The sequence below is a fragment of the Echeneis naucrates genome, chromosome 18, assembly GCF_900963305.1.
Source record: "Echeneis naucrates chromosome 18, fEcheNa1.1, whole genome shotgun sequence".
In the NCBI taxonomy this organism is placed as follows: Eukaryota; Metazoa; Chordata; class Actinopteri; order Carangiformes; family Echeneidae; genus Echeneis; species Echeneis naucrates.
In genome coordinates, this window is record NC_042528.1 from 3,483,935 (window position 1) to 3,501,514 (window position 17,580).

Sequence of the window (17,580 nt, forward strand, 5' to 3'; positions counted from 1 at the left end):
AAATTCAAGTAATTACCATTTTTTGAAAAAAAAAAAGCAGTTGCACAAGTGAGAAATGTGCTTACAGTAAAAACTGCATAGGGTAAGTAAAGTTTTATTTACTTGTGTTTATTAAAGCCGGAGTGTTGGTTTTGTTTGTGATGGACAACATCCAAAGTCTGGAAGTTTCAACAACAACAACAACAACAAAAAAAAAAAGCCTCTGTGTGACCAACAAAATAACACACACACTGTCACACTGTCACACTGTCAGTGCCCCGTCTCCTGTGGCAGCTACATCACCATCTCACAGTGATGATGTCAGAGGGGAAGCCGGCACAAAGTGGCACAGACGGCCCATCACCGTCTGTACGTCTTGACAGGAGAGGAAGCAGGGTGTCTGTTCACGGTGGGCACACAGTGGCACTGTCTGCAGCTGAGCACTGAGCACACACACCGGCCTGGCTGATCCTGTCCGTACAGGAATAATTTATTCATTATTAAAATGACAAAGTGTAAAATTTAGCATCATGTTCTGATGAAAAAATATTTGTGATTTATCACATTATCTTGCTCACTGCTTCAAAACCACAGAGCCATTTTCCTCCTATTATTAGAGCTCGGCATTATTTGACAACAATTGTATGATTGTTCTAAACACTTACAAATTTCTCCTAAATTCTAGTTTTTTATCCAATTATACTGTAAACTCACGTTTCTGTTTGCTGTTTTTGTTGTTGATCTGGTTGGGTTGTTTTTTTTTTTGTGCAGCTCAAGCTAAAATCTGGGTGAGCCACGAGATGTAACATATTTGAATATATTATTGTGATTTTGTGAAAAGTTGGTCTCTCCTTTCTGTGTAATTATGAATGTTTTTAGCTTCTTAAATAAAATGTGAAGAATCAAAACTGATGCAAAAGGAAATGCATCAATAAAGATGAGATGACAAAAGAAAAAATTGGGTCTTATTTGGTTGTCATAAAAAAAATGTGATTTTTGGGGAAATAAAAGCAGCTTGTTGTAATTAAAAGATTCAAGCCGGTTGTGTGTCCTTATCCCGTTGTGTAGTTTAACTCAAACTGTTTCTTCAGGTGGTTACACTCCCAATATTAAAGTAGTCAACTCCTCTGCTGAAGGATATTTTTAGTTAGTTGTCGACTCTTCCTCCACCTGCTGTGTTTCAGATTTTATTCCATTCTCATTCAGTGGTTTTCCTTTTCATAGTAGTTTTATCCTTAGCCTTCATTTTCAATCCTGTGAGTTTGACATTTTCACAAGGCCCCACACAAAAGAGACATGAATCAGCCTGTACGAATGAATGTTAGCTGAATAAATAAAAGCAAATGTGATAACGTTAAAAAAAAAAAAATGTTAAGAGAGTGGGAGGAAAAAAAGAATCGTTGCTCAAATTGCTCAAAGTCCTTCACTAAATTCTGCATTCATTGTTTTTTTAGTTAATTAATTCTTGAATTTTAAATAAAATAAGTATAAATAACAATCTTTATGCTGCATTTATCCAACAATCTTACATGTTGGGATTATTATTACTGTTGCTTCAGACTGTCAGCAGCATATAAATTAATAATTGTATAAGCTTGGATATTTTTTCATGTAAATGATCATAAAGTACCAAAATGAACATTTTCTCTCATAAAGTAGTGGAATATCAGTATTACACTGATTATTATATTTTACTTTTAAGCCACCAGAACAAGTGAAATGGATTTTAAAAGCTTCATGTCATCCAGCCCATTTATCTCCAACAGTGGAATACTTAAAATAAAGCATTGCTTTGGAAAGGTGCTCTTATTATGAAAATCTTTGGATTAAATCTGGGCATACAGGGAAAAACAGAAATGATATGACACCATTCAAAACCACACCCATTCCTCCGCCTGTGCTTCTCTCAGTATCTCTCCATCACACCATCACTCCTCCTCCTATGCTTCCCTTCGTTCCTAAAGTCTCTGTCTTGCTGTTTCTAGAGCTGAATTTTCATCCTTACCTTACATTTCCTCTCTCTTAAATTCTCTCTTTTCCTTCTTACATCACTTTGTCTTCATCACTTTTTTTTTTCTTTTCCACGTCTCCAACCTTTCCCTTTCCCAAAATATGAGTACTTACAGCTTGGTTTCACTCAAACTCCCTTCTTAAAACATTTCCCCCAAATATTTCCATCCTCCTTCTCCCTCCCACGCCAGCCCCTCCTCACACAGATTTCTTCTTCACATCCTCCTCGCCATTTCTCCTCCCTCAAACTACAAACGATTCCCCATCCTTTCCTTTTTTCCCACCTCAGTCTTTATTCACTCTTCATCTTTCCCTACCTCTCGTCCTCTCCCTCCTCCTCCTCCTCCTCTCTGTGCAGCTGGTGGGGCCCTTCCATTAGTCCTGACATGCAGAGGCACTGATTCTGTAAAGGTCGTGACCCCTCGCAGTGGGCTTCGCCAGGGCTTAGTCCTGCACACTCACACATCTGCCTGCTCCAGGATGCCCACTGCGCGCATAACTCACCATTTACACAACACACACACACACACACATGCAGATTGGGCTACACAGAAAGACAGGGTGCATACACAAAGTGACACAAAAATGCACAAATGTGACTATACACACACACACAGACACCTACAGCCTGCTTTCATCATGCTGACTTAACCCCTCCCTGAATATCACCAACTGACTGCACAGCTGCTGTGGTTGTAGTGTGTGTGTGTGTGTGTGTGTGTGTGTGTGTGAGAGTCGGATGTGCAGTGGGAGAAATCCTGCTTAATTGGACTGCTGCAGGCTTGGGAAAGACCCACAGCCACTCTGTACTTCTCTCTCCCTCCCTCTCTCTTTTTGTCAGCCGCCGTCGTCCACCTGTCCTCGTATTCTCCAGCCTCTCTGTGATCAGCGGTGGCAGTCGTACGGTGCACCGCTGAGCTACAGTGAGTGCAGGTGTGCTTTGGAAACGCACTCAGATGTTACAAAGATGAAGTTTGGAGCCAAATTACTGATCATCATCATCATCATCATCATCATCATCATCCAACATCTACAACATCAACAAACAGGCACTAATATATAATAGTTAAGCTCCCAATGAAGGTTGTGTGGCTTCTCCATCCTTTGAATTTCAAAAAGTATTAATTATATTATAAGTATTTTGCCTCTGTTGGAACTTTACATCAAGACACCTTTAAAAGAAATGTAAAAAAAACTAATTTAAGCTGGTGGGATGTGAGTAATTATGCAGATGAAGCGGATCATTGTGCTGCACATTTACCAAGAATTTCTATGTAATTTTGAAATCATTTGCACACAAATTGCTGGATGTTTATGTTTACAAACTTTGTGAAATCACATTTTTTGGCATGACATCGAGTTGTTGGATAGTAGAAATAATTACCAAGTGAAATTAAACAATTTCCCCTCATAAATTGCCCCCGTTCACATTGAATAAACCAGCAGAATGAATAAAAATGACATCAAATTAATGTCACTGATATGTAACCAGTAAACACGCTGCTATAGGTTGTCTTTTGTACCTTATGGTGAAATCTTTTGTCATTCATAATGAAATGCTTATTTTCAAACAGAAAATTTATATTTTTTAAGCATGAATGTGTTCATACCTGCTTTTATGTTCGGTTAGTTAAAAGAAAATTACAGTAATGCAACAATATGTACCAATATTTAAATACGTCCATCGACACTACTATGATTTCCTTCTTGTAGTTTTCAAGCAGTTATTTGTATTCTATATTTCATAAATACTTATTTATCCCTCAAACTGCTTTTACAAGTTTCTCAATGAACCAAGTCAAATCAAGTTAAACTTCAAGTTTCTGTTTCATTTGGAGTTAAATTGATTTTGTCAGACTTGTGGCCAAATATCACTCACATTTTTTATTTGTCTGTAAGTTAATGATCAGTTTTGTGCCATTCTGATCAGGAAGCGCCTTTTGAATCTTTCAAATAAATTACAGGGAGGCTGATTCTTTTTTAGTGATGGTGAATAACAGTAATCTTAAATGGCCGCTTCATATCAAAACGCGGAAGATGCATAAAGCTCCTGCTGTTGGTGAATGAAACCTGCTGACTTTGCAGATTTCTGAACTGAAAGTATATTTCCCTTCACACCCCCCCCCATCCTTTTTTTTCTCCCAGTGTGTGTCTTCATCTTTCATCTCACTCATCTCTCTCCTCCTCGGCCCTTTCCTTATCCCTCCTTCCCCCATTTTCTCTCCCCTCTCTTCCCCCCCTCCCACCCTGAGGCCATCGCTGCTCACTGTAACCAGCAACTTTGCTTCTCTCCCCTATTGTGGTGGTGACAAAGAGAGCCGGTGCCCTCTCGCAGGCTATGTTACAGACTGTCACATGAGGCGGACACTCTGGGACGGCCCCGCGTTATCTGCTGTGACAACTCAGATTACTTCCACAGCCTCCCATCTGATCAGCACATCCAATTCAATTAGTGGCAATTAGTCCTGGTCCCCCCCCCACCCCACCCCCCTTCACCCCCACCCTCACCCTCCCTGCTCTTCCTCCTCACCAGCCCCGCTGCGTCTCTCCAAAAAAGCAAATCTGCCAAGCTTTGAGCAACTTGCTCAACTTGGCAGGCTGGCTGGTGAACAACTTTGGAGCAACTTGCCCCCCCCCCCCCATCCTCATCCTCCAATTACCCTCACACACACACACACACACAATGAGTCATTCACACATTCATACTCATATGCACCGCCAGAGCACATATTCAAAGTGACACACCACATAGAAACTCCCACAGGTCCGATTCACACACTTGCAGTCGAATATGGTTCAAAATCGGTGACTAAATATCTCCAGAAACACAAAACTGCAGAAGTTCTGATCCATAATTCTGAAGTAGAAACAGATGAAGCGGCAGTGTGACAAATACTACGCTAAACAACGAGGAGTTATCACCAGCAGGCAACTATTTTAGAGGAAAAAGGCCAAAGTCACTGCTGTATGCTGCCTTTGCATTTAGCAGCTAGACAGTAATTTCTTTCAGAATCTGGTAGAGACCAAAACTGAGCTAAAAGGAAAGTAAATATTGGACATTTATATTTAATGCCTTTTCCATTGAAGGTAATGGAGAGGCCTTCAAAAGGAAGCTATCATCACTATGTATCTGCTGTATCTGCTGTTATGTCGTTTTTTCTGACCCTGAAGACACAAAGAGTTATTTTTTGCAGACTGAATACATTCACTGTGCAGTTTTTCCATTTGTTTTGGTCTGTAACTCTTTACTAGCCCCATTTCATCGCCCGTTAATCATCTCATGGCCTCTCAGATTTATCTTATGGCTTCAAGCCCAAAGGCTGGAAACCGCCAGTCTAAAGTGTATAACTTCACACAACAAAACACAAACAAATAGACAATAACCCCAGAGAGACTATAGAGAAGAGTCTGCACTGATGCCCTGTGGTTTGTGGGACCTCTTTGTGTGCCACTCACCCACCCTCACCCCTTTTCCTTACCGCCCCCACCCCTCTTACAGTGGGTCTGCGCACACCTGGCCTTCGTAAATGAGGGCCCTGGAAAACCAGCGAGGGAAGAGAAAAGCAGGAAGCATGGTGTAGAGAGGGGGTGGGGGTGGGGGGGCGGGAGGGGTGGAGCGGGTGTTTGGTCGACGGGGTCTTTCAGAATTCCAATGGAGCAAAAAGTTAATGACGGCCCTATTGTGTTGTGAGAAAGCTGGCCGGAGGAGAAGTGTTACAGGGAATCACCGCCTGTACCAGTGAGCAACGACAAAAGGGGGCCGGCTATAAACTGCATTGAGTTTTTAGCATATTTATATCGCTTACATAGGCACTTTATGTTGCAAAGAAAAAGTGCACTCACTCATCCTTACTTCTGCTAACTAAATTTGTTTGGCGGGGTAAATAATGAGAGGACTTTGTTTTCCTGACGCAAACACGACGAGATAAATGGGTCATACAGGAGGGCCCTACTGGCGCTCAGGCACTTTTGTGGTCAAAAATAAGTAAAGTTTTTCAAATTTCAAAAACATTTTCAATCACATACAGTCACTTTTCGCTGCTTAACTCCCTCCCTTGCTTCCCTCTTTATAAAAGCCACCCTAACACGCCCGCCTTCCCCGCAGGCCTTAATGCATGCTGACAGCTTCCCTCCGTAATTGGTGATCACACCCAGATGGATGGTTCCTTAATTTGCTGTTCCCAATAAAGCCAGGCAGCTCAAGGGAAAAGGGGCAGCAGGGGGAGTTGAGCTGTGGAGGTGGTAGAGAGGGGGGATCCTTGATTTGTTGGTTATAGATACAAGAGCAGTAAACACCTTCGGCTGCGGGCCCAACAGTTTGGCCAGGCTTTTGTTCACACGTCAGTTGAAAAGCAGAATAGTGTATGTGTGTCTTTCCCCTTTTCATTGACTAAACGGATTGCTTGAGTCCGAGCGAATGAATGAATGGAGGCAAAGAACGGGGTGAAGTTCTCGAGGTTATAGGTTACAATCTGAGTCGGAACTTCGGTTCATGTGTGGTCGTTTTGGCTCCATTAGGGAGGACAAAAATAGGGTGATGGACCGGGTGAAGGTGAAAACCTCCTGTTACTAATGAGGGCAGCCTGCAGTGACCCCGTGGATACAGAGGGTCAACCTGAGCCTGATGGGAGAATCCAAGGGAAGGGTTGAAACAAACATTTAAAAATGAGACACGGACCATTTTAATAAGTTACGCCTCCAGCTTTAAACAAAATGGGCACAAAATTTAAGGCTCGCTCACTGGAGCTCACACTTTAATGGCTCTACAATGAAAATGTTATTCTGTGAAATATATAATTATAATTTATTGATATAAGCCCACTTTATGGCATTTAATATATTTCAGCAGATCACACATCCTGAAATTTAGATATCCATTTATTTATTGTATAATTTAGCACAAATACAAAAAATTTTTTATATATTTTGCACCTTTAAAGTTATTTATCTTTGGATCAACAAGTGGACTTTTATTTTGAAATACTGATCAATTATTATATCAATTAATGCTGCAGGTTTTAACTCTGCAGCTGTGTTACATTCATTAAACCAACAGGAAATAACAACGTTGGCTCCCTGGAAACCTGTTTAAGTAAAAACAAACGAAAAACTGTTCTAAAAACTTCCCAGTCTGACGACATGAATGTCATGGAGCGGCCTAATCGTGACATCACACATCAACATTAGCAGTTATTAATGTTTTATCAGAGTCAATACAAATATGTAAGAAAAGAACTGAAGACAATGATTTGGACATTACTGTGGCTGCAATTAACTGAGTTTATTTAGAGAGAGTTGTTAAGTTTTGCTGCCCACTGAGATGCTTTAAGTGGGCCACGGTTGATTTGCAAAGGCTTTCACACTGTGCTGTAACTGCTATCTTGCAGGTTGATTGCAGTTCACACTGTGTAAGATGTGTCTAATAAAGTCTTATTCAGATCTGACTATATCGGTTTGGAGTCATGACAGATGCAATGAAAGCTTGTAGAGGCATGTCATCGACTTGTGTCTGTAACAATAAAACAAGCTTCAGGCACACAGCCACAGTTGTGTTAGCAGAGTTCTTACAAAACAACCGCTGACATTTAAGAGGTTTCTCTGTTTAAGACGCGGGAGGTTTTAATGGCGATCAGGTGAGGCGACTGGGCTAGAAATGAAAATGATAAAGATGCAACACAACCAGTGGGGGAGGAATCGAACACAGCATTAGCCCGCTGAGCACTGAGTCCTGAATTCACCAGTTCCACCAACAGCCTCCAGACAAATGCATCTGAATACTATTTAATTACGTCTCACTCGTAGAAGGCCACTTCAGTATAATGGTAGTGCCGACCTGCGGCTTCGATATGGATCATAACTAGAGAGATCTTCTCGTGACGCATATGTAGCCATCATGGTCACATTTAAAATCCTTTTACATGGCTCCCTACAGTTAAGAGCATCATTTAAAGGAGCTCTTTGTAAGTTTTCTCTGCCACAGAACGAGGTCTGCAGCAGCTGATGGTTGGAAAGCAGCTCTCATCATTCATCATTGTGTCTCCTGTGAGGGAAATTTAGTTTAATAAGCCCACGCAGGGAGTCAGTATTAATAAAAGATGAACAGCAAATACAGATTTGTGTTCAAACTGTCTGACCAAAGTGACCACATGCACTGGGGCTAGCAGCTAGCATGCTAACTCCAGCAGAAGAAAAGATGTTTGATGCCGAAGCTGGAATGTTTCATCGACTCCTAATGCTAATGTTGTCATAGCAATAGCGAAACAATTAGCTTTAACTTGCTGCTAATCTGTTAGCTATGTTGCATAGAAGGTGATTTGCTGTTTGATCCAGCGTATACATCTCAGCAGCGGGTGGTCAATCACACCGAACACACAGAAATATCTGCTTATAAAGCCAACACTCAGATCACACGGGCACAAACTCTTTAGTTATGATCACTCTGACAATCACTAAAAATGCTCGGGAGTCACGATCAATATCTGACTAAAGCGACACAAATATCCTCAGAAAACTTCATTCATATGAGACGAGTGCCCTTAAGATTTCAACGAGATACTTAAGACTCCAATATAGAAAAAACACACTGTCTTTTACCCACAAGGACACACACACTGTAATAAGATTGTTTTAAGGAAAATCTTTCACTTTCAGCGCTCACCTCTTTCTCTTTCTTCAGACCAGATGTTGAATTTTTCCCTGCCGACTCTGTTCTACTTGTCATTACCTCACCTGTAATTTCCAAAAGCACTTTCTTGTGGTGTTGAGCTCGAAGTAACATGTTACTAAGTGACACTGAATATGTAATTAACTATTGTTGATTTGCCTTGAATGCTTCACCAGTTCAGCGTGACTTGAAATATGTATTGATAATAAAGTATAAGAAGCTTTCTGCACAAAACCTTGCTTTCATTAGCTGAGGGAGCACTTTGCTGTGCATTAGTGCTATGCATTACTCCTGCTGGATGCAGACCAAGGGGAGGGGAGTGTGAAAGACATTAAGGTAGATTTAAAAGCAGAGTTTATCAAGTTTTCTCCAACTCAGGGGGGAGTCCAAGGTTTCAAGACTGTTTGCGGTGCAGGATCAATGCGTAGAGGCCGGGTGCATTGTGCTCCGGGGGACAAATGAAGGTGCCATGTTGCGTCCTTGAGGTGTGATCACTTTTTGAAAATCCACTGACCTAATCAACAGAGAGAGAAGCACGGGAACGGCTGCTTCACAAAAGCAGCTTGATACCCAAGGCCAGCTCTGCCCATGTCAATCTGCAGCTCCGTCCATTGATTCTCAGCACAATACAAGACAACGCTGGAATGTTCTTGATGCACTTAATGCTTGTTTCATATAATATCACAGCCGTCCTATATGAATACAGGCTAAATGGTCACAAAAGTAGAAGCGCAGGTGAAGAGGTGATTGAGAAATGTGGCTTCTCAGGCATGTGGGTGCAGAGCTAAAACGAGAGCAAGAGGGACGTGTCCTTGATTCCTGTAACAGCATTAAAAATATAAATTGGCTTTGGGTCTTGAAAAGGAGACTCAGATAGCAGAGCTATAGTTGAAAAAGGGAGAGAGAGACTGTGGCCTCTCCTGCTTTTACACCAGCGTTCAAACTTATTGTGCAGAAAGGCAAAATAACAATGTGTAATCATAACAGTTTATGTGTTCAGCTGCGTTCTTTGTATGCAGAGGGAAGATTCATTCAGCTCTGTGAAAGCTCGGAAAAATTGAAAATGGGAACAAAGTCGCTGTGCTGTGATGTGTTGTCATGCGAGCGTTTATGGGTGTCACACAGACACACAATACAACATTGATGGGTCACCAACAATTCCTTCATCCAAATGGCTGTTTGTCCACGTTCAACCTGCATGAGGCCTTGGCTCATGAGACCGAAAAGAGATTTCTGAAATATTTTCACCCCCCACAAAATGCATAGGCATCAACAACACTGCAAACTTTTGAACCGTACCAAGAAAAAAAGCTCAGCTGTAATAATTCCTGAATTCATGTTTTTAAATGATTTTGTCGTAAAATACTTCTAGTTTTATGAACCCTTATACACTTATGTCTTATTTGTCTGAACTGTGTGCTCCTAAATATTCTCCAAAACTTTTAAAACAAATGTCAAAATGATTTTAGAAATTTCACAGCATCTGTGCAGGAACAAAATCCCACCAAATACCACGACCACAGGATCCCACCCACGGATGTTATTCAAGGAAAACTGTGAATGAATGCCGAATTCGACCACATCCCGACAATATTCAGATGTGAAGTGCTTCCAGGTTTACAACATTTCAACCCAAAGTTATTGAATAAAAATGTGCAGGTTTGTGGTGAGACTTCTATCATCTGCTGCTTTCAAGGTTGGTAATGAACATCTCTGTGTTTATTGTATCTTACATAGTGCTCGAATGAAACATGAACAGAACAAACATAAAAACAAATCAAAGGCGGTGAAAATAACCATCGTAAAGGGCAACAGACAGAAAAGATAGTTACGGGGTGCAGTCTAAAAATATTATGAAAGATGGAGTGTGTTTTATTTTATCCTCAAGAGCAGATCACTCGTCTAACAAGCCAGAGCAGTCAAATTCTGTTTATATTTTCCGAATGCTCGTATAGTTTAACATAGGAGATGTTCCAATACAAAATTACAACCCTTCTCTCACCTCAGTCAAAGGCAAAGAGCCCACAAATAACCAGAAAATAGAGTCCTGCCATGCTGCTATGAGCAGATAGGCAGATAGGATAAAAAGAAAAGAGCTAAAACATTTTCATCTAAAAGCTGGTCTTTTTGGGGGAACATGGTGCAACCGGGAGTCAGTCCTCACAGCGAGTCGTGGATCAGCAGCGGCAGGACGCTGAGACTGCAGCAGCGCCGCGTGTGTCTGATGAAAAAAACGCTGAAAAACCCTGACGTGCACTTATTAGCATCTCAGCACAAATGTTTAAGACACGCTGTTCACCGACGTCCTTGATGCGTTAACTTCAACGCGTCTTTCATCATCTCACATCCTGCATTTGCATCATTTCTGTCGATGGCTTTTGGAGCTGATTTGGCTCTCAGGAATGCGGCCGTGAATTTCTTTGGCAAGCTTAAGCCGACTTTTGTGCGAACGGTGTCAAAAGAGGCAGACATCATTTAGTCCACGAGAGGCAGGGAGAGGCCGGGAGAGGCCGGCGGGCCTGGGGGACTCAGCTGAGCTGTCGGGCCCTTTGGGTCACCTGGCATTAACCTCTGACTGGGCAGCAAGTCCTCGCCCTAATTTCTTGCACTGTCTCAGTAAACTTCCTCTGCATTTCTCAGTGTATCCACTCCTGGCTGCGCTTTCATTTGACGTTGTGTATTTTGATCGAACGTATCATGATGCTCAATGGAATTTGAGGTGACAGCCTGTTGATTCATACAGACGGACTAAATTCTGTTTGTCTTTGCGGCAAAGATCAATCAAATTTTCATCATGAAAACCTTTTCCCCTCCTTCCTCCTCCAGTAACTCCTCTCTTCTAATCCAAACCACCCCTCCTCTACCACCCCTCCGGACACACACACACACGACCTCTTGACCCTGCGCACCTCTTTGAATGTCACATGACCGTGCAGGTGTGGAGGGGTCTCTGCCCCGGCTGACCTCCAATTAGTGACCCTAATTAGTGCAGGGGCCCCCCTGATGGGCCGCTGAGCTGCTTTATGGGAGGAGAGGTGGGGGTGGCAGGACAGTGATGCATTCCTAAAGGTCTGTGGACCCTCCAGAAACACACACAAACACATACGGTGGCTACTAAAGGAAAAACAGAGCCAACATGGAGCTGAGAGCTCATCTGCGGACGCACAACAAACAGCTTTTGATCTGGAATCGATCCGCTGCTCATTTACACACGAGCCTTCAAAACGGGCCTCTGGGGCGAAGCGTCAGGTGGAACATTTCATGCTCCAGTTTTTATTTCATCTGTATGTGAAGAGACACAGAGCTCACTTTAGGAAAACAAACTCACACCACAGGTTTCGAACCATGTCCGAGTTCATAATATCAAATCAGCTTTTTCTCTGGAAGCAGCCACAAACTATGATTATGACCAAAAAGCTGTGCTCAATTTACTGTGATGTGAAGTGTTATCGTTGTAACTGTTGGTTTGTTGACCTGATTCATCAGCAATGGAAATCACAATATTATCTGCATATACACACGTATATAACAAAATATATACTGTTTATTCATATTACTCATATAAATATACTTATTTTTCTAAAGAGCTGAACAAACTAAAACTTTTAATAGTTTTGGTTGCTAATTAACATCAGAGCCAATTAATTGTTGCTTTTTACCAACCTGCACATACACAAATGTATTTGAGGAGAAAAATGAAATAAATATGAGAAAGTACTGACTGAAAACATGATTTTTTTTTTCATCAAGTTCATGCGTGGCCGCTGACAACATACAGCTTAATTATTGTTGTGTTGTTGCAGCGTGACTTTGTTTAGTAAATCTGTTTTTTTTTTAATCATTTGTTTTTCCCCAAAAAATTGATTAAATATGATAAATAATTAGAAGTTGAGAACGTGAACAGTGTCTGTTTTTCTCTGTAATTATGATGACAGGATGTTGTTTTTAAATTGATCAAATATTCAGCCACACTTTACTACCTCCCCAGAAACAACAGGGCTGCTTCAACTCTCATTCTGATTATTATTAATTTGTTGTTTTATACTTCAGGGGGAAATAGATCAGCTCCTGTGTGTTACCATCTAATGTTATTAGTTAAAAAGGCAGTGGGGGCTGTTTGTTGCTCTGCTGTGGGGCAGTTCCTCCTGTCCGTCCCCTCCCTGCCTCCCCACCTCTAAAACAGGCCACCCATCTGGTCTCCTTTCTGCTCAACCTCTCGCCTCTTCCTTGTTCAAATAAAGGTGCCAATCACGATAATTGGCACCCTGCTGATCAATTGTCCCAGCTTGGAGAAGTGCCCCACACCGAAGTCTGGACTAACAGGGGGTTGACAAAAGTGTGTTGCTTTGTAAAAGTTACATGACTTGTTTGGAGAAGAGTTTAAATTTGACACGTCGTCGGTGAAGTTTGGTCAGAAGTGACGAGGATGTGATTTGGCCGACAGATACGGGGCTCTGATCTGCGAGCTGAACTGCTCTTTGCCTTCTGAACAATTAGTCGGAGCATCAAACAGCAGCTGTTACCTTGTGACCAGGCCACTTGCTGCTGCGTCGTCCAGGCCTGTGGCGATATTGAACTTCCTGGGAGCCTGCGGTAAAAAAGCAGCACCGTGAAATAAAATAAAATATAAAACATATTACAGCAATCAACAAAAATGTTTGGGATACAAAAACTGACCCTTTTTTAATATTGTTCTCACATTTATGATGATCATTATTAATCAATGTCATAATTGTCACATTTATACGTTTCATATTGAGACTCTTACCGTCTGCAGGTGTTCATTTATTTCAGCGTAATAATAAGACAGTTTTATCTCCAGCTCTGCCCCCCCCCCCTTCCTGTTAGCTCACTGCCTCTCTAACCTGAGACAGGGCGTCCAGTTGGTTAATGGCGAAGGCACAATCCATGTAATCACATCGGCGGTTGGATTTGGTTCATGTTGGACACCAGTCTTCTCCTTTTTTACTGTCTTGATAACGTCAAGCTACAAAAAATGAATTCTATTTAACATTGAGAGCTAATTGTTGGAGTTTGGTGTCTCCTCTTTACCAAAAGGGCATAATGATGACTGTGCGAAATGAATGAATGAATGAATAACTGGATTGCTTTTTAATTGTGTCGTTCCCTCAGCAACAACAACACACAAATTTATCATTAAGTCAAACAGTTTCTTACCGTATGTCTGCTATAATTCATTTTGTTGAAACTAAAAGCTATTTCATTTAGGGTGGTCTGATTTTCCAGGATGTGAGACACAACAGACAGACAGCGCTCTGTCCATTTCACAAGGAGTAAATTCAATTCACCACCAGTCCTTCATTATAACATACTGTTCTTTCACTAATTTGTCTCTCTGATGAAATAGCCTTTTATGTGAAGTATATTCTCATATTTTCATCCAATCGGCGCCTCAAGGGCATGTCAGTCCAGTGTTTGTGCACCACCATCTGAACCGAAGCAAAAAGTGCTTGGAGTTTAAAGGTATCACCTCGGCAGAGAGAGAGACTGAAACGGTGACATGTCCACCAGCCTGACGCTGATGACAGACTGACGGAGAGGACAAAGAAGCCAAGGTTTTTAATAAAGCTGTGCGCGTTCCCAAAATCCTCATCGTGAATGGAGAGAGCGCCGGCATGCTGATGTCGGTCAGGCTCATATTTTCCCTTAATAGTCCTCTAAAAGCAGTTTGGACATGAAAAAAATGTCTCCTGATTCATGTCACACACATTTTTGTGCTGGGACAAATGTACAGCAAATGGTGAAATTGCTTCTCCCCCCCCCCCCCCCCCCCTTCACTGGGTTTAAAAACTGTCCTCGCAGGAATTTTAGCTTTTGTGGCCTTGAAGCCGACAAGTGAATGAAAGGAAGAAAACAGAACACAAGGGGCAAATTACATAGACATATATTTATATGCATATGAATAAAAATACATATACATATTGTACAATATCTTGGCCGAGCATGAAAACAGCTCTGTCAGCCCAGAAACAGAAGTAAGCCTCTTAAATAAGTGCAAAATGTTAATGAGACAAAGAATTGTAAAGCATATATAAAGTCTTTTTTCTGAACTTTCCTTCGCATTTTGTTTTTCCTGTTAAAATCACATGGAGCGGACATGGAGATAACTTGTGCAAAGACCCATTTATATATATTTATATATAAATTTATATCTATGTACATAGAGTTTGTTCATCATAAGTAGTAGCTGGTGCCATTAGCTTGACATTAAGTAACTTAGTGCGCAAAGAAAAGAAGTTATGGCCTATGCAGGGCCTTGGCTGTGCATAAAGAAAAAGTAAACCTAACAGGATCTGTTTGTCTTTTTTTGTTTTCAAAAATAAAGGAACATTTCACACAATCTCAACGGACTTTATACATCAAGCGAACCGTGATGCAGCAATGAGAGCCAAAAGGAGACTCCCGGCTTTTCCGAGATGGCGACACAACCTAAACAAGTGCAAGATGACACAGATTGCACACAACAAAAGCAACACTTCCGCTCAGCTGCTGGCGTGAGAAGAAGCTGAAGAACGTAGAGAAACTGAAAAAAAAAAAAAAAAAAAAAAAAAGAATAAAAATGAAGGCTTTGTGTTGTTTTTCTTGTTTTTTGTGTGTGTTTTTACGGATATAATGCTTTACAAAGCTTCTTTCTGTTGCCTGCTAAGAGCAGCGGCTTCTCCGACTGTCATGTTCGTCTTATAGCTGCTTTTACAGTCGCCTCGTCGTGAACAACAGAGGAACTGCAGAGTTACATTACAAAACACCACCATACAGTGACCCATCATGGAGTCAAGTGCTAAATTATGAGGGAAATAAAGAATGTGAGACCTTTGTTATTGTTTTTTTTTTTTTTGTTGTTTTCATTTTTTTGTAACCACTGAACCACAAAAACAGTTTTTTCTTTTTAAACACATAATCTGATCTCCCTCTTATGCCACACTGACTGGAAATGAGAGATTTTGAGACTTTTTTTTTTTTTTTTTTTTGTTCATTTATCCACATGACACACACAAGCTTGTGCATCGATCTGCAAGAAGACTTACTACTGTAAGAAAAAATTGAAATAAAGGGGAAGAAAAAAGCTGCAGCAGGAAAGCAGTTTAGCGAGGACTGAAATGACCCTGTTGAGAGTAAAGAAAAAAGAGTACATGGGAAGGAAGCATCCTGACCTCTCAGCTCCATCTCTCTGCTCAATATTTAATGTCTTGGATTGTGAATTATGGATGGTGCTTATAGAAAATAATACAGTGTTCAACAACAGTCCAGGTGTAGCCCTGCAAAGAGCCGTGAGGAGATAACAGGGGTTTTTATAGCGCTGCTGGGGTCTCAACACAACAACAACAAATCACCAGCACACCAGTCGGAGCTACACAGGCGCAAAAAGGCCGGAGAAGCCAACAGACGGGGAGTTTTCATAAGCTGAGGTCAGAACCTCTGTTGGGCGAACTGTATATGCAGCTGGAAACATGCTGGGCTGCTTCAGATGAAGGCTGGCCTCTGCTAGTAAGAGCCTTTTTAAATTGATGTCACAAAAGTGTTTCTTTCTTTTTCTTTTCTTTTCTTTCCTTTTTAGTGAATGTCAAGTCACCTTCAGTAAATGTGAGAGAAAGGGATCAGGGAAAAACGCATTAAAGCTCACAATGAGAGGGAGACTGGAGATGAATAGATACATAGGAAATGAGACGCGGCGAAGAGACGACAGATGGAAGTTATGAAAAGAGGGCGATCACTTTTCTGACACGTACAAATTGAGGGCAAATTGTGAGGAAACGCAGGTTCTCACAGGTGAGTTTTGATTTTCTCTGGACAATGAGACTATCTGGACATATGGCATCATATGTGTGTAAAGAAAAACACAACAGCTTCTTCCTTCAGCCCGTCCTGCATTAACATACATTTAGTGAATCAGGCCCCCGGGGTCACTGCCGGTCACATCAATCAGTTACAGAAGATGGAGCAGATAGAAAACTGCTGCTTGTTTGAAAATAACTCAAGATTTTCTGAATAAACCAACTCGGTTACAGCTGGTGGTTTTTAAAATTGTGGAAGTTTTTCCATTGTTAATGAAATGGCTTCAAATGCACAAAAAAAAAATTAGGTGCAGGCCGATATGAAAACCTACCAACATAAAGTGCTTTCGATGAGGGGCAAGCAGAGGAACGGAACAAGGGGAAGACTATCAGGGCATGAAGGCCGAATGTTTTAAAGGAAAAAACTGGAAACAAATACAAAATATTAATTTAAAGAAAAATTAAAAATTTTTAAACTCTGAATTTCATGAAATGCTGCAACTTATTGCATCAAACATTTAAAAGAGGAGAGATTTATTTGAAAAATAGATATGACCAAAAGGACTACGTGTGTGTTTGTGTTTGTGTTTGTCAGCTGTTGTGATGCGTTTGAAACCATGACGACCACATCACATCAATGTAGCGTCATATACGACAAAGGAAAACTGTATTTCAGCAGATTTGGGAAAAATGGACCCACAGGGACTGTTTCTCACTGAAAGGATTAATCAACTCATCACTTGCAGCTCGAGTGCCAGCCAAAACGTTTTCATCTCCAGCTGATGTATTTGTTCCTTTAAATGCTGCAAACGTTTGTCTGTTTACGCGTGTTTGCGTCTGGAAAGGGAGGCTGCTTTACTGAGCGGTGACGGGACTTTTACTCAAAAAGAAACTGTGACATCTCTGAGAAGGGTTCAAAGGTCATTTCTCTCGGCCCGGCCTCAACTTGCTTTACTGACTTGAGGACACAATTGTCCGAAGTTGAATCCATCAATGCTTTGGCAGAATCTAAACAGCTTCCTTTTCTTCTTTCTTATCACGTTCTTTTATATTAAACTGTCGGATCTCGAGGTGTGATTTTGCATCATTTCTCCAGATCCTACCACATATTATTTCATAAACAAACACGTCAAA